The sequence below is a fragment of the Serinus canaria genome, chromosome 20 (genome assembly GCF_022539315.1).
Source record: "Serinus canaria isolate serCan28SL12 chromosome 20, serCan2020, whole genome shotgun sequence".
In the NCBI taxonomy this organism is placed as follows: domain Eukaryota; kingdom Metazoa; phylum Chordata; class Aves; order Passeriformes; family Fringillidae; genus Serinus; species Serinus canaria.
This window is the reverse complement of record NC_066333.1, coordinates 6,207,300-6,223,528: the sequence shown is the minus strand read 5'-3', so window position 1 is coordinate 6,223,528 and position 16,229 is coordinate 6,207,300. Positions and strand designations below refer to the sequence as shown.

Genomic DNA, 16,229 nt, shown 5'->3' with positions numbered 1-16,229 from the left:
CAGCAACACTTGTTGCACATGGCCCTGCTGGCTTCATACAGCCCCTGGCAGCCCAGACTGCTCCTGACATGGGGCCCCCAGTGGCACAGGGGCTGCCACAGCCTCACAGGGAGCCCATCTGCACATCTGCTACCATGAAGTCCTGGATGCAGCAGTCCCAGAGGGAGCACAGATGACCATAAGTGGCTGTGGCCACCTCGTGATTTGGGGAACAAAGAGAGACAGGGAGGAGCTGCGAACACCCTGTGCCCAGTCCTGTGCTCTGGGCATCACCCTGCATCCACCAGAGCATCCCCAAGCAACCTCTCTGGTTTGGCACCAGGCAGACAAGCCCCGACTCGTGGCCTGGGCAGTTTACCCCTTGTGCCTCAGCCAGGCTCTGCTGTGCCCTTGCCTTGTCCCCCAGCCCCTGGCCCCCCATGCTGTGTTTTCCCTGCGCAGGACACAGGCTCAGACCTGGTTTTCCCACCTCGGGCGGGCGATGGCACAAAGCCCAGCAGCACCTGGGGCACTGCAGAGCTGGATCCAGCTGCCCCCACTCCCCGTGGCCAGGGGTGAACCCCAGCCTGACGGCTGCCCCGGCCTTGACACCATCTGCAAGCGGGAGCCCCAAAAGAGTCCAGTAAAAGCCGTGTTTGAGTTTCTAGCTTGGCAGCAGTTACTATAGCTACAGCAACGGCACCTTGCAGATTGGTTTCCATAAGAGCTTGGTTACTATTTAACATCTCCACCCACATTAGCCCTGATTAAGCGAATCAATAAGATAACAGGAGAGGCAGGTTTCCTCGCCCTGCCTCTCTGCGCTCCCTCCTGCCTTCACCTAGTTCCTTAGTGAGAGACATTTTTTATTTATTTATTTAGATTTCTTTTTTATTCCTCTACTTCCTCTGGTTTTCGCCCCAAGTCCCCATAGCAGTAGCCGGCGAGACATGGTCAATGTAGGCACCCAGCTAAGCGCTAAGATGGAGGCTCCATATGGTGAGTACAGCGTTCCCAGCGCCCGCGCTGCCGGCCTGGCGTCGCTCGCGGGGAGCGGGGCTGGCAGCGGCCAGCAGCCCCCAGCCCCACCGTGCTCCCCCCGCCTCAGGCAAGGCTGGAGGTGGAGGCAGGAGAAGGGTTCTGGTTGATTTGGATGTGATGTAAATCCTCTATGTGTGTTTTCTCTCTTTCACTCTGCTTGACCCAAAGAGGAAGGCACGTGCCTGAGGGAGCAGAGCGGCCCCACGTGCTGGCAGAGGGGCTGCTGCTGCTGCTGGGCTCGCAGCAGAAGTGGCTGCAGTTTAGAGGAGGTGAAGTGCTGCCCTAGGACACACAGGCTGCAGGTGGCCTGTGGCATGCCTGGGCTGTGTGAGTGGGCACAGCGGGCACCTGCCAGCGCCGTGCTCCTGCCCAGGGCCGGTGTTAGGCTGGGCAGGTTTCCCAGCAGGGAGTATAGTGCCTGGACAAGCAGCAGCCTCCAGCCTCTGCGGGGCACAGCATCAGCTGGCACAATGCTGCCTGGTCACCTGGCTGCAGCGAGATGCCTGCCAGGCCTGTGTCTGTGCTCCCAGCGTGGCACAGTGGGCACCAGCCTGGAGCAGCTCCAGATTATGCTCCTTGGCTCTGACAGATGCCAGCTGCCAACAAATGCACGTGGACCCCTGGGGATAGGTACCCTTGCCTGGGCTGATATCAGCCCATGGTAATCCTCAGGATGGGACAACTGTGCCTGGGTGGCAGCATCCCCACACAGCTGGTTGGGTCCTGTGTGTTCTGGGAACCCTGGTTCCCTGGGCATGGCCAGGCTGTGGAGGGAGATCCCAGCAGTTGAGCTATCACAGTTAAGAGGTTCTCCATCACATCCTCATGGCTCTCCAGCACTTCCTCATAGCTCTCCATCAGATCCTTATGGCTCTCCATCACTCTCAAGGGCTCTCCATCGCTTTCCCTGGCTTTCCATCACACTCCATGGGGCTCCCCATCACACTACCTTGTTTTCCTCACTCTATTTTTCATGTCCTGCTCCTCTTCTCTTTTAAAACTGTGCAGCCTCTGCCCAGCCCACTTTCCAGGTACTGTGTGTACAAACCTAGGTCCCAGGATGGCTTGTGGGACTCAGACCATCTTCCTGCATTTTGCTCATGGTCTCTCTTTAGATGGTTGCTTCCCTTGATCCAGGCCTGCAGCCTCCCACAGGTGTCACCTCCAGCCCTAACCCACCTCTGTTGTGGCATTCATGCTGCCTTGTGCCTCCTCACCCCAGCCCCCAGCACTTTAGTACCCTGCAGATCACTTTATTTCAGGTAACATCACCCCACGGTGAGCAATGGCCAGACACAGGGCATGTCAGCATTTTGGTGGGTCCATGGCTTATGGCAATGGAAATGTGTAGGAATTATATAGGATCTGCTATAGTGTCACTGGAGCAGGCAGTGGTGATCAAGCAGTTACAGAATGCTGAGTTTTAGCCTGGCTTTTATCCAGTTGTGCATCCCCAGCCCACTGGAGCCAGGTCTCTGGAGGAGCTCTGTTCACTCCTGCCTCTAAGCTGCAGGAGCCAACAGCAGGAAAATGCCCAGAAAACTGTCCAGGTTTTGGTCTGTTTAGTGCAGGCTGTGTCTTTGTGTCCAGCTGGTGGTGCTTGGACAAAGTGCAAGGAGCCATGTGGTGAAGGACACGTGTGAGCTGATGAAAGGAAGGATTGATTCCTCTGAGATGTGCAGAGGGTCAGATCCTGGAGGGGGAACTGGCCCAGGAGGAGCCAGTGTTGAGCATCCCCCAGGCTGAAGCCCCTGCTGCTGGTGGGAGCGGGCTCCTGACCCACCCAGCTCCCAGGGACTGACCTGCACCTCATTCACAGGACAAGGGGAGGTTCAAGGGATGAACATCAGCCTGGGAGATGTGGTGGTCCAGGGTGGGCAGGTCTGTCTGTCCCCACATCCAGGGTGCCTGCATCCAGCTTTGCCCCAGGGTGCAAATCCAACCTAATTTCTGCAGTGAGCAACCAGCTTTGCCTGGCACATGCAACAGGAGGAGCTGAAGAAGCTCTGTAATCACATTACATGAAGTTATTCTGCCCACTTGCAGCTGGCTCTAATGTGAGCAGCCACTTGCCAGCCCTGGCACATCAGTGACCTTAAACACAGGCAGGTAAACATTTCTGACAGTGATTTTTTTAAAGATGATTTTTATTAATTATGATTTTTAAAGTTGTTTTTAACTTTTCGGTCTGAGAGTCAGTAACTGAGCCATGTGCTGAGCTTGGGCAAGTGCAGGCAGAGCCAGGTGCTGTGGGGTGGATGGGGAGCAATCACTGCCCATCCCACCTGTGGCTGCTCTCCCCATCTGCTCCCGTGGCCCAACAAAAGCAGGCTCTGGCCAGCACCTGCTGCAAGCCTGGGGCCAGGCAAGGGGGAGAGAGAAATAATGAGAACAAAAAAGCGAGATGGGCCTCCCAGACTAAAGTGAGAGGAAACTCAGAGTGTTGGCAGAAGGAGGGGAATGCTCATAAATAAAATGGGTGAAAAAGTTATCCAAATAGAGGTGAGGAAGGTTTGGTGGGATGGGGACTGGGCAGTGTCTGTCTTCCCTGGCAGCTCTGTAGGTTTGGGTTGGGGCTGGGCAGCAGAGTGGGCACAGCAGCTGGGATGCACCATCCTGCAGATGGCAAAGTGGTGGCCAAACCCTTCCCAGGGTCACTGGGATGTTTATTCCCTTGCAAAGCAGTGGGGGAGCTCACACAGCAGTGGTGGTGCTGAGCCCCAGCCATGCCCATAGTGATGCCCTTGCAGCCAACAGCTCCAAGCCCTCAGCAGGAGAGGCCATGGAGCTGGCATGCCTGATGGGGGCACACCTGGGTCCTCCAGAGGAGCCTTCAGCCTTGGAGGGGATCACAGAGTTATTTTCTATTTCTTTTGATAGATGGAAGGATTTTTCTGATTTTCCCTTCTCCCCACCCATCTTTGGAGCTTCAGAATTTCAGCATCCATCTGAAGCCAGGGGTACATTCTAATGGGAAAGCTTGGAACTGGCATTCAGCCTTGGGGGCAGGTCTGGCCCTCTCTTGGCATCAGTAAGAGCATCCCCTCACTGCAGTTACTGCAACCATCCCCATCCATCTCTGCCCCAGACCGTCACCAGAATTTCCCTATAGACACCTTGGGGACACTGATTTCCCTCCCGTCAGAGCTGTGCCTTGTGTAAAGGACTTGGAGGATGCCCTGCCAGGCAGTGACAAAGCTGGCCTGTCCCCAGCACCCTGGGGGGGTCCCTGGGGGGGTCCCTGGGGGAGAAGGGAGTGATGCTGCAGCTCTGGAGAGACCTGAAGCTGGAGGCACATTCCAAATCCTCAGAAGCACCTGCTGAGGACTGGCTGTGAGCAGGAAAAGGCTCCACTGGTGCTAAATCCCTGCAGGAAGCTGCAAATAGGTGTGTGAGAAGGTGGAGGATGGAGAGGGGGCAAGGGGAACATCTCCTCCTGGGCAGCAAGGAAGGGATGAGCCCCTTGATCCACCTTTATCCTCCCACTGAGACTTGGGCACAATTTGGGCAATTGGTCTCAATCCCAGTGCAGGCAGCACCACTCCTTCATATTTTGGATCTCCTCAGAGCTGGGGATCCCCAGGGCTGGTGGTTACAGTGACCAGTGCTTGATCAGGACTGGCCCTGCTCAGTAAAGCAGCTTTGGAAAAGAGCTGAAAAATGCCAGATGTCATTGGTGCTCAGGAGCACTGGTCAGATGTGGGCAATAGTTTCAACTGGGAAACATAAGAGGGGGCCAATTTTCTGAGTATTTTTAATTTTCACTGTCAGATGCATTGCATTTTTTACAGGTTTCCTCTAGATATGACCTGAACTGAGCTTTTCCTCCTCAACTACTCACATCAGCTGCTCTTTAATTCCTCTGTTAACTCCTTGGTCTCTGTGTCCAAGGCCTGGACCAATGGGTCTTGGGACACCTGACACAGCTCCACTCCTTGTCCCCACTCTGGCCACCCCTGATGGATGTTGGGGTGGCTGTAACACTGGTGCTGGCAAAGTCAGCACTTTCCAGTGCCTGAGCAGGGTATTGGTGCAGGCAGGAATAAGCACAGGTATTTGCTGGGATGCAAAAGGCACAATCACTGTGTTAGCACCTTGGCCTGCTCCCAAGAGCTGTTTGCTGCTGACAAAGGTTTCCTGGGGAATAGCTGGGGATGCTGCTCAGTGTCACAAGGTGTCTGCACTTACCCACAGGGCTGTGACTTCTCCCACCTCATTCCAGCCATTTATGGAGCCAGCAGCACTCCCCCAGCTTCGGCTTTGCTTGAAACACAATGGTATTTTTATAGGGGGAGTGTGCCCAGAGGGCTGCTGGCAGCAGGAAATGAGCTCCAGCTCTGGAAGGTGAGCAGCAAGAGGCTCAGGAAGTGCCTGAGAAGTGCCTGAGAAATGTTCAGAGCTCAGCAGGGCAGACATGGGTCTGCCAGTCATACTCTGTTAGTCATCTGCTGACATTTCTTAAATGGCACTAAAAAATGTTTACTTAGCATGAGTGCAAAGGAGTGGTGAATGACGGTGGTCCCACAGACAGCAAGGGCTGGGTGAGTTTCTCCTAGATACAGCAGTATTGGGAACAGGACCAGGGCCAGCAGTGGGGCACAGGGCAGCACATAGGGCAGAGCCAAGGGGTACATCAGGGGATGCCTGCAAGTATCTCTACTGGCAGGCTTGTGGCTAGAACAGGGCAAAGACTGCAAAAAAAAAAAAAATCCATGACTGTTTGTGTTTAGGATCCTTCTCTGTTTGCTCTCCTCAAATATTCAAGCAAACAAGGTTCCTGGCAGAAATGTATGTGGAAATGGCAAATGTTGCAGAATTTTCACGGAAGCTGAATTTCAAGATAGGGGTTGTAGGGTGAACCTGGGGCTGAGGGCTCTGCTCTCCTGTCCTGGGCAGAGGCACTGGGACCTCTGAGCAAAGCTGGGTCCCAGAAGCAATCACCCAGGAACAGCTCCTGTCCAAGCTCCAGCCTGAGCATCGACGGAGATTACTCAGCAAATCCCTTCAGGAAATATGTCTCAAAAAATAAGGTAGGCTCAGGATGCTGCACCAAAGGGGTGGGAGGAGCAGCTCAGGCAGAGCAAGTGGCTGTGAAAGTCAAGGAGCAAACAGACTCTGGCTCTGTGAGGTTGGACCAGATTATCTATCTCAAAATCCTGCAGTCACCAGAGGGATTCCAACTGCATCCTCATGGTAATGGAGCTCTGGTGCTGAGACAGATGGGGACCATAACTGTGAGCTCAAGCCCTCTGAGCCTCCAGCACCAAGGTGTCCCTGAGGGCACAACTGCTGCTGGCAGCTCCTGCTGGGAAGAGGGCTGGAAGGAGGAATGGGTGATAGTATGTGCCTCCATTGAGGGTGACCAGGCATAGCCCATATCCTCTGTGACGGTGCTTTGGGAGCATCTTCTCCTTCTCTGCACACCCAAGTTGGTTTGACAGCCTGATTTTCATCACAGCCCTACAGAACTCAGACCTTGCTCACTCCACTCCAGAATTTCAGGGTAGGACCTTCCCTGCAGCTTTTCTCATCCATCTCTCAGGGTGGGTGGCTCATCTCCTGTCTGAGCACAGGGAACCCAAACCCACCAACCAGTGGTGGGGACCAGCAGACACCTTTCACCTGCCTGTGCACTAGAAACCTGTCCCAGCCATGGGTGTGTGTGAGATTTTATAGTTGATAACTCCTGGGAAAGTGGGAAACACAAGGAGAGACGCACACTCAGCTTCCTGGCATGGCCCAATGCTCTGGTTAGGAGAGCCAATGTCAACAGATAGACCTGAAGGAAGGAGCAAAACCAAATACATGGGTACTTCTCAGAAGAAGAGCTGTAAAACCTGCACAAACCTGAACAAGTGCCACAACACTGGTTTATATGGTCAGAATCAACAGTCAAGCTCACTCAACGTGTTTGCTGACACACAACGACAGCCACCGTGCTGGGTTTATGGCCCAGTGCCCCTCATGGAGGCAGAGCCCAGCTCCTTCTGCCCCACTCAGCCACTTCTGTCCCCCTCTGCTCCCAAGGCATGCTGATCATTTTGCCACACGGTCCCCAAAGCCTTGATACCTCATGGGAAGGGGGGTCCTGTGCCAGGGACAGGCTCAGGTGGAGGTGGCCCAGCAAGGAAGGACAAAGCACTGATGGATGCCTGAGGGAGCAGCTCATGCAGTTTCGTTGTTGGCTGGCCAAAGGCAGCAACAGAAAATGAAGAGTGGAATAAGGATGCAGGAGGGACAAGGGGACAAACAGCTAGGCTTCAGATCCAGAGACCTGCCTAGGGTCTGCTGCCATCAAGGTGGTGGGACTGAGGTGGTGGAAGCAGAGCTGAGTGCTGCCTCTGGCTCATCCATGGGTGTGTGCCTGGAGACTGCCATTGTCTGGGAGAAATGTCTGTTGACTTGGGTGTGTTTCCTATTACAGCCACTAAAACCTGTGTGGCAACACAGGGGTGCAGGGAGGTGTCACAGGGTTACACACAGTTCAGTCCCAGCCCTGCCCTTGATGCTGCTCCCTGCTCCACGTGGGAGTGTTGGGCATCAGCCCCTGTTGCCAGCACACCCCTCCCTGGGCACAGAGCTGAGGGACAGAGCTCACTCCCCACTCCAGGAGCATTCTGGAGCTGCTGACTGTGGGCACTCCAGATTAACTCAAATATACCTCAGGCAGGCCTGGGTGGAAGCAGAAGTCTGTGGAGGCAGGACAGGAATGATTTAGGAACACTTTTGCTCCATTAGACTAGTGCCTTCAAGGTGCTGCTTAGGGCTCGATATCTGGAGGGCAGGAATGAGCTCTCTTCTCCTTGGCACAGCAAAAGCAGAGGTGGGCTTGGCAGGAAGAGTCATCCAAGGAGGAAGGAAAATGGGTGTTTGAGATGGGTTTGTCCCTGACTTGGTTCTTCTGGACACAGAGGTTGATGAGACCTGGCCCTAGTTGGGTCACAGCTATGCAGCCCAAGGTGGTACCCAGGTCAGGTCTCCTTTTCAGCGATCCAGTCACTCAGTGCCTGTGAAACCCTAGTGAAGTGCCACTCTATTCCCTCACACGATTTTCCTCCTCCATTATAAACATGGCCACACTTGCCAGACCACATTTCCTGCAGAAAAGAAAACTCTGGGTGCTCAGCAGCCTCCCTGCTCCCCTCTGGACTGAGTCATCCTGCATTGTGATGTCAGCTGGGAGGGGAGACCAAGGTTGTTGCTCAAGGATATGGTGTTCTGGCTATTTATATAGAAACACTTTAAACCAAAAGCAGCTTCTCCCTGAGGAGCCAGACTCACTCCTGCTGTTAGACACACCCAGGCACAACTTCTGGATCAACCTCCAGGCCTGCACATAGGGTCAGGTACTCCTGCCCTAAAGAAACCCAGTGGCAGGGCAGAGAGCAGGCTCAGAAAGGTGGCCCAGAAAGCAGCGGGCATTGCTGTGGGCACTGGCAGCGGGGCACAGACTCAGAGCCACCTTATAATTTTCCTCCGGGTAGTGGCCAGAACCCTTTAAAACCTGTGGCTCTGCAGTACAAACTGCTGCTCCCCATCAAATCTCATTGTGACCAGCATTAAGGGATTAGCCTGTCCCTGCTCTGCGCCACAAGCTGCTCCTGGGCATGGCTCGTGCCCCGCTGCCTGCGGGGGGCTCGCCGGCTGCACGGCCCCAGCCAGGGGCCAGACTCCCCTAGCTCTGCCCACGGAGCTGAGCGCCCCTGGAAGATGAATGGCAGCAGATACCACCTGTTCCAGGAAACACCAGGTACCCCCCTGCTCCCCCAGCAGTTGCAGCAGGGAGAGAAGCAGCTGCAGAGCCAGCGCTATAGAGTTTATGCAAATGAAGGGCATTGAATAAAGGGTGTCCAGTGGGGATTTGGAGCTGCCAAAATATGCTCCTTCCCACTGGTATTGCTGGTACCCAGAGCTTGGGACCCCCATGTCTTTGGTTTCTGTTTTGCTTCATTCAGGGTGCACATACCAGCTTTGTGGGTGATGATGGCTCATGTTCCCAAGTTGGTTCTGGGGCTCAAGAGAGAGATACCCCAACATGGGGAAGCATGGTGGGTGCTGTGACTCCTGGGGGAAGAGATGGTGGAGTCAGGCTGGCATCCCATGGATACCCCAGTGATTGCCTGTGCTGTCTGGGAAATGATTCAGTCATTGTCAGGCCAGTTCCCAGTGCCTGGCATTCCTGCCCTGGGCTGCAGCCTCAGCTGGGCTGGGGATGATCCTGGCACTCACAGCACAGCCTCTGCTCCTGAGCCAGATCTGCAGCGGGACTTCCCAGACCTCAGAATGAAAGCTTAGAAGCAACTAAGAGAAAAACACTTCCAGTGCAAACTTTACTGGTTGCATAGAGTCCTTACCAGTAAGGTTTTTAGGGTTCCCCTCTGTGGTCCACTCCAGCCAGCTCTGTGCTCAGCCTCTCAGCCCCAGCACCCATGGGGACCTCGGTGTGGAGGTCAGGAGGCTGGGTAGGCTTAGGATGCACCAAATTTGTCCAAGTTCCTGCATACCACTGCCAGCACTGTGAGGAATTTGGACATGTTTGGTTCTTCCTGAACCTGGACCCCTGTGCCTCACACAACCCCATCCCCAAAACACCTCAAAAGCCTCCATTCCTCTCTGGGACTCAGCAAAAACTGAGCTGCTCCTCTTGCTTGACCACAAGCAGGGCTTGTGCTGGTGGTAGGGTTTGATCTTCCAGGGGTAGCCTGCACCCCCAGTCACATCCCCACCATCCCATGCCAGTGGGGAGTCACATGCTGGGGGCAGCTCCCAGCAGTACCTGCACTCTTTATCAGCTGGCAATTGATTTAGGAGAGCTCATGGCTTCAGCGTCCCATGATACGTTTACTACAAGTGGTTCATTTCCTCAAATGATGTCATTTATGGTCATAATATATTTTAATTTCTTTATGATACAAGAGGCCAATGGCACTGGGACTTGCAGGAATGTAAAGGGACAAACAATAGTGTCATCCAGTGTTGCAGACCGAGGCTGAATACTCACAGGCTGATCAGCAGTTCCATGTTTGTTAGCTGGGAGCCAGGCAGTTGTCCCTGCAGTGTCCTGGCTGTGGTTTCTGGAACTGTAGGGACGTGTGATCCCCTGCCCTTGCTGTGTTCTCATGTTCCCATACCTTGCTTTCTGCTGTGTTTTTGTTTCTCTGGCAGTGGACAGGAGGGTTGTGTCACACAGGAGGGTGTGTGGGGGGTGTGCAGCTGCTGTGGACATGGAGCTCCTGAGAGTTGTCTGGCTTTCACTCACCCCTTGCTGTGCTCTGCTGATTGAGGACATTGAGGACATGACAGGTTACTCAGGCATTCCTGCAGAGAAAAAAATTTTGCACTAACTTGTTTCCTTCTGTCTCCACAAACTAGAATCTCCCAAATTTTAACTGATCATCCATCTGTGTGGTTTTTTGTGGTTTTTTTTTTTTTTTTTTTTTTTTTTTTTTTTTTTTTTTTTTTTTTTTTTCCCATTCCCAGCCTACCTTTCCCGGTTCAGAGCTGCCAGTGCTTCCACCTGCAGCAGCCTCCCTCCTTCCTCATGTTTCCTCCCACCAGCCCCACATGGCCCTGTCCTGAGATGTTCCCCCAAGTTCAACCCCCCAGTTGGGGCTAACTTTGCCAGCCAGCCCGGGTCAGGAGGGCAGCTGGAGCTGCTGGGTCCAAGGAGATGCTTTTTGCCCTTGAGGTGCTCTTGACTTGCCCTCCTCCAGGGCCATGGGCTTAGATTGTCCCCTGACACCCTTGCCCTGTTGCAGCTCTCCCTCCACCCTTCAGCAGCACTGCAGTCTTTTGCCTTAATTTTGAGGGAGGGTTGATCCCAAGAGCCCCAGCAGCCACTGGAAGTCACTTCCAGGCGTGGCTTGCTGATGCACCTAGCTTTGCAAAAAGATTTAAAAAAAAAGGAAAAACTTGATGTGTAACCACTGTTGATTTTGGCTGTTCTCCTCCTTCACCTATTGCTCCACAGCTGAAACGATTCAGGGGCTGTTTCATGTGTGTATAATGAATGTAAAAAGTCAATGAAACCTAAAAGCCCTGCAAACAGCTGGCAGGGCTGAAGGGAGAGACTCACTTTCCTGCCAGACTGTGAGCTCAGTACGGATCCTTTTCCTTGTAAGCTTCAGGATTACTTCAGGTCCAAAGGAATTATATCCACCTGCTAAACAAGTTCTCCCCAGGTCCAGAGCGGGCTGCTGAGATTCCTGCCACACTAAATGTGTGAGCTGGCAAGGCACAGACAGCAATAGGTGTCTGCTGCTGGCAGCCAACTCTCTTTCCTGTGCTGCTTCCCTGAGGCTCCTGCTCCCCTTTCAGTGGGGTTTAAACCAATGGATTTCAGCCAAGCTTTTGCCAGTGTAGTCAGTGAACCTGGAACAGCACATGGCAAAGTCAGAATTTTCTGGACTTCCTCCCAAACAGGCAGGAGAGTGTTTAGCAGGAAAGTGTCCAGGTCTCTTCTAGGTCAGGGTTTGGGTGGAGTGCAGAGTCTGTGGTGTAGGGTTTGAAGGGGGCAAGTGGGATCAGTGGTGGGAGCTGTAGCTTGGGCCAAGTTGCAGCCTGTGGTGTAATGGAAGAAGATGAATCTATTCCCCTTTCTCTCTTGGGCCCAGCTCATTGCATGATTTTATATAAAAACAGAGCAAACGGATTTCCAGAGTCAGAACTGCAAAACTGCAGGTCCCAGAGCCAGATGCTGCTTTCAGGGCAGGCAGAGTGATGGCAAATACACATCAGCAAATGCCCTGGCATTTTCAAGTACAGCCACCCTTCTGGGAACAGCTCAAATTTACTGTTCTTGCATAATAACAGCTCTGAGGAGAAATAATAATTACTTCCTCAAGAGTTCAGAGCCCTTGTTAGGCAGGATAATAAACCTCTCTGCAGTCCTGGGATGAAAGGCAAGCACAGTGTTATCACCAGAGCAGTGTATGCTGAAATGGTCTGTCTGTCCCCACGTTTGCAGTTCTTTCCCCACCACTTTTGCAGAGCAGCTATTTATTTTAGCTCCAATAATTGCCTCCAGGCTCAGCATCATCCCAGCTTTGTCTGAAATGCACTTGTTGCTTTTGGAGAGGAGTTCAGGCAGAGTCTTATACCTTCTTTAAAGTGACTCTTCCCCATGCCCAAAAGCTGCCTCAGTTCTCCATATGGGGATTTTGTGGTCTGGGAACCAGGACAGTATTGGTTGGTGTGGCTACTTTTTGATAACTTCAGAAACAGCCTAAGGTTGCAATGGAGCTGCCTCTGTCACCCTGAGGTGCGCTGGGGAGCCTGGAGTGCCACCACATGTCATGTGCTCATCAGTGACAGCATGTCTGGGGTCTGCCCAGGGTTTGTCTGTCCTTGCCATTGTCCCCAGCTCCAAACAGCAAATCTGCCCCAATCCTAGAGACAGGCACTTCGGCCCTGGGGAAAGCAAATCACCAAGAGTGATTGCTGTGGAACAGGATGATAAAATTGATTGCATCTTCCCCAGGCAAGGTCTGGCACATGGCTGTGGTCTCCTCCTGCCTCTTATTGCTGGATCTTTCCGATCCACCTCCCTGGATGGAGTTGATGGCTCATTTTCACCTCTACAAAGTGTTTTGCTGGGGCAGGGATGTGCAGTGTGCAGCTGGCAAGGGGCAAACAGACCCTAAACAATCTCTGCTCAATCATCTGTTTTCCTGGAGGCTTCTCACAGCTTCTGGGGACATTCTGGGGAAGGACATGGGAGCAGACCTCCCTCCGTGTGTCTGTCATATGATTGCCCAGAGCAGAGGCAAAGATCTGCCCCATGATCTGGGGGCTTGTGCAGCTGCACTGACCTGCAGCTCTCCAGCCCCCAAAAATTCCTTGAAGCTGCTTATTAACACACTGACAACTCTGCTTTGGAGTCACAGCACGCTGAGGCAAAAGGCAGGAGAGTTTGACAGTATGGCCTAAATACCCCTGTTTACAAAAGTCTGACAAAACACAAGCCCTTGGCTTTATCTTTCCCATTTGGAAATAGTCACCGAGCAAATATACTCAAGGCATGAAAAGAGGGGGGTTTATATTGACTTTAGAAAAAGCTGTTCTTTAAAAACAGGAAAAAAAAGCTCATCCTCGAGCTGTGCAGACTGGCTGTGAGACCCAAAAGAATCAGAGCAGGGGCTTAAAGCATGCCTGCTAATCTGTAGCAATTCTGTGTGAGCAAGTCATGCAGTAAACTGCTCTCTGTTAATTTTTTAATGCAGAATAAACAGGTCAAGAAATGATTAGCATGAGAATAAGTTGAACTTAATTGAGAGAATCAGAAAAGATGAGAGGGAAGAGGCAAATTGGAGTTATCAGTTAACCATACAGAGTGGCTCTGCCTCCACAAGCTCATGTTCCCTCTAGTTTATCATCCCCCCTGAAGCTGCCTTTTTTTTTCCCCCTTCCCTTACTTAAATGATGAGCTAAAATTGCTGGTACAAGCACAATGGAAGCCCTTGTTCCTCCTTCTCCTTTTCTCTCTGCAATGGCTGGCCAAATGAATTGTAGGTGATAAGGTTCCTACCTGGTTATTCCCGAGGTTCTTCCCAGAAAGGAAGCTGCTGACATTAAGTGCAAAATCCGCTTTGTGCAAGTACAAGTGCTGTGCTCCAGTGCAAAATTTTCAGCATGATCCTGAGAAATCCAAGGACTGAGCAGACACATCCGTGGGCAAGGGGAAGAACAGTCCTCGGGACTGCTTGAAGTGGAGTTTGGTCAGTGGTCGGAGATCTATATTCTCAGATAGGCAGGACTTTGTCCACAAACTGGAATTTGAAATTTCAAAGGGGAAAAAAAAAAAAAAAGGCAGAAGGGACCTTTGCATGTGTGGAGATGACTACGCTGGTGACGTTCCCCTGGGACTTTTGTTCTTTGTCTTGTACCTGGGCTTCCTGCTTCCCCACAGCTCGCTGGTGAAATGGCGGCGGGCCGAGCAGGCCCTGCCCGTGCTCAGGGCTTTGCTGCTCTGCAGAGGTTTCACACCTGAGCCCACCTCTGCTTCGTGGGCATGAGGGGAAAAAATAAAGCAGCATGTGAAATATTGCAGCTCCACAGTGGCCTTGGAGGTGTAAGTGACAGGGAGCAGAGCTCTGGAGTCAGGGCTGCCAGGCCAGCGATGGCAGTGCCGATGAAAGCTGAGGGGGTCCTGCTGGCTCTGGGCACTGCCTTTTCTGCAAGGCACTTCTTGTGAGAGAGAAAAGCAAGGGGCAGGAGGGCCCCTGGTCATGGTCCATGCTCAGAACATCTGCAGGCAGCCCCAGACTGGGGTGCCCGGTGGATCCACTGGCAGGCAGGGCTGTGTCCTGCAGCAGGGAGGAGAGATGGGCCAGCAGGAACTGCAGGAGCATAGCACACACAGGGGCATCAAAAAATGGGTCAGGCTCCTCAAGGGGTGCATGGCTGGAGATCAAGGGGCATAAAAACTGCAGAGAGGTTCAGCCAGTGTCTAACCATGAGGACAGTCAAGCACCAGCTGGCTGCCGAGGCTGCTCTCCATCCTTGGAGGTGTTCAAGACCCAAGTAGATAAAAGCTGCAAAGAACCCATGCTGCTCTCACAGATGGCCCTGCTTCCAGCAGGAGCCTGGGGCAGAGACTCTGAAGTCCCTTCTGACATCAATTATCCTCTGATCCTACAAAACCCTGTTCAAGAAGCAACAGGGAAGAGCCCCTTGAGAGCAGCCTGCTCAACTGCTGGACATGCAGAGCGGGCAAGCACAGTAGGTGATGGCATCCCTTCCAAAAATGCCCTATTAAATACACTGTTCATGATCCTCACCTATTGAGAAGCACAGATCTTATCTTCAGGGAATTCCCTTTAGGTTTGCATAAATTTGCCAGACAGGGATATATAGATAAGGCAGAATTAATGCCATGATGGGCCAGTGTGGGAAATGATTTACTGCTCCTCAACAGATAAAAATTAAATAATCACTTGGCACAGAACAGGTCACGCCCCAGAGCTGTCATGGTCTCCTTTGCAACCATGTCCTGACATAGGAAAGAGTGGGTGAATTGTACAGAAAACGGGGACAGGAGAGAGGAGCAGATCTGGGAGCTGAACTTCCCCAGAGCACCTAGTCTGGGAACAACCTTCACCTGTCAGTGGGGGTCTTCCAGCTATGAGCTGTCTCTCTGTGTGGAATAAAAATGCCAAAATGTCTTCTGTAGCCAGAAGTGTTTGAAACAGCCCCACAAGTAGGTGCTGACTTGAACATCTCCCACCTAAAACAGCTGCAGAGCTGTGGAGTCCTGTTGGCCAGTACCAGCCACGACAAGCTGCACTGGCAAGCTGTCCCAAAACTCACTACACAAAGATGACAGGGGGAGACACCAGGGGAGACACCATGGGTATCTCCAGCAGCAGTGCCCAGGGAGCAGCCAGTGCTTCCATCAGAGCCCATCTCCAGGGCAAAGGAAGTGCGTGGTGTCCTTGGCTGGTCTGGCCCTCGACCTCCACACCAACATGAGGGATTTGGGAGGGGCCACTGGTGACCCACAGAGGACACAGGCAGTGAGAAAACAACAGTCAACACAGCCCTGGGAGGAAAACACCACGTCCCATTGACAGTCCTGGCCTCGTGAGCCACCTGATGCTCTCCAAACTTCCCTGCTCCTTATCTGCTGCTCTCCTGCACATGCTGCCTCTCTGATTTCTATTCCTGGCCCTTCTAATCCTTCTTGCCTGGGAAGTAAATGGCCTTTGCAGCCCCCTTGCTCAGCAGGCTATTGAAGCAAAAGGTTTGTTTTGCTGAGCAGGGTAGAACAGGCCCTGCTTTTATGATATTTTACTAGACGCTGTGGCAAATCCTGCACATATTTGACCTGGTGTCTGTAGCATTTATCTAATCAAAGGGATCACTGTGGCCTGGCTGGGATTGGGACTGAGGTCCCTGGGATGAGTCTGTGGAGGGGGCTGTACTCTACTCTTGCATCTCCATCCCAGTCTGCACATCATAAAACCAATTTTTGGCAAGGACGTATCTGCCTGAAGGAAGAGGCACCAGCACATTGAGCTCTGGCCTGTCCTTCAGCAGCACTGACAGAATGACTCTTTCCCCTGCAGCAGAGGATCATTTATCACCATTCCCATGTGAGAAAGCAGGGGCTCTCCCCTGTGCTCAGATTCAGACCCGTAGCCTCAGGGTAGAAGAGCTGTTTAGAAGTGCTATGCAGGTCATGGTTTTGGGGGGCAAAGTGCTGCTTGAAC

At 52.8% G+C, this 16,229-nt stretch overlaps 1 long non-coding RNA gene across 3 annotated transcripts; it reads right to left on the bottom strand.

Moving 5' to 3' along the window:
• Positions 1-5,608: 5,608 nt before the first annotated feature.
• LOC108962463 (uncharacterized) lies at positions 5,609-13,889 on the bottom strand. Of its 3 annotated transcripts, XR_003945154.2 has the most exons (4): positions 13,547-13,859; positions 10,022-10,338; positions 8,987-9,084; positions 5,609-6,799 (listed from the first exon to the last, which is right to left on the bottom strand). It is a non-coding gene; the product is annotated as an uncharacterized LOC108962463 (long non-coding RNA). The 3 variants fall into 3 exon arrangements; XR_003945153.2 differs by having other exon boundaries at positions 5,609-9,084; positions 13,547-13,856; XR_001991085.3 differs by lacking the exons at positions 5,609-6,799; positions 8,987-9,084 and having other exon boundaries at positions 9,842-10,338; positions 13,547-13,889.
• Positions 13,890-16,229: the final 2,340 nt, after the last annotated feature.